The 336-nt window shown below is 35.4% G+C and overlaps 1 protein-coding gene across 1 annotated transcript in view; it reads left to right on the top strand.

The window, feature by feature from the left end:
• LOC119594431 (E3 ubiquitin-protein ligase RNF123-like) overlaps nt 1-336 on the top strand; it is a gene marked incomplete at its 3' end in the record, with an annotated part of 13922 nt that overhangs the window by 447 nt on the left and 13139 nt on the right.

The raw sequence follows: 336 nt of genomic DNA on the forward strand, positions 1-336 counted from the left end.
ATTCGTTCTCGTCCTGCCTTTGGGTGTTGCCGTTCGTCTCGGCAAGTCGCTGTTTGCCATCATTTGTACATGCACTTTTATGCAATATTTTTTTTTCCTGGTGTTCATGAAATGCCATTTTGTATGTATTAATGCTATTTATTTTGTATGTATGATTTCAGTTCATGCTTATTCATCTTATACATGTCATGCACTCAGTAGATAGTCTATACATTCACTATACATTCTGTACATTAACCTGTACTTATATTTTCCTCTTTGCGCACATGATCTGTGCGTTTACTTAGGTTTACATGATCTGTGCGTTTACTTAGGTTTACATATACGTTTTGTACA

Source organism: Penaeus monodon, chromosome 33, assembly GCF_015228065.2.
Source record: "Penaeus monodon isolate SGIC_2016 chromosome 33, NSTDA_Pmon_1, whole genome shotgun sequence".
In the NCBI taxonomy this organism is placed as follows: domain Eukaryota; kingdom Metazoa; phylum Arthropoda; class Malacostraca; order Decapoda; family Penaeidae; genus Penaeus; species Penaeus monodon.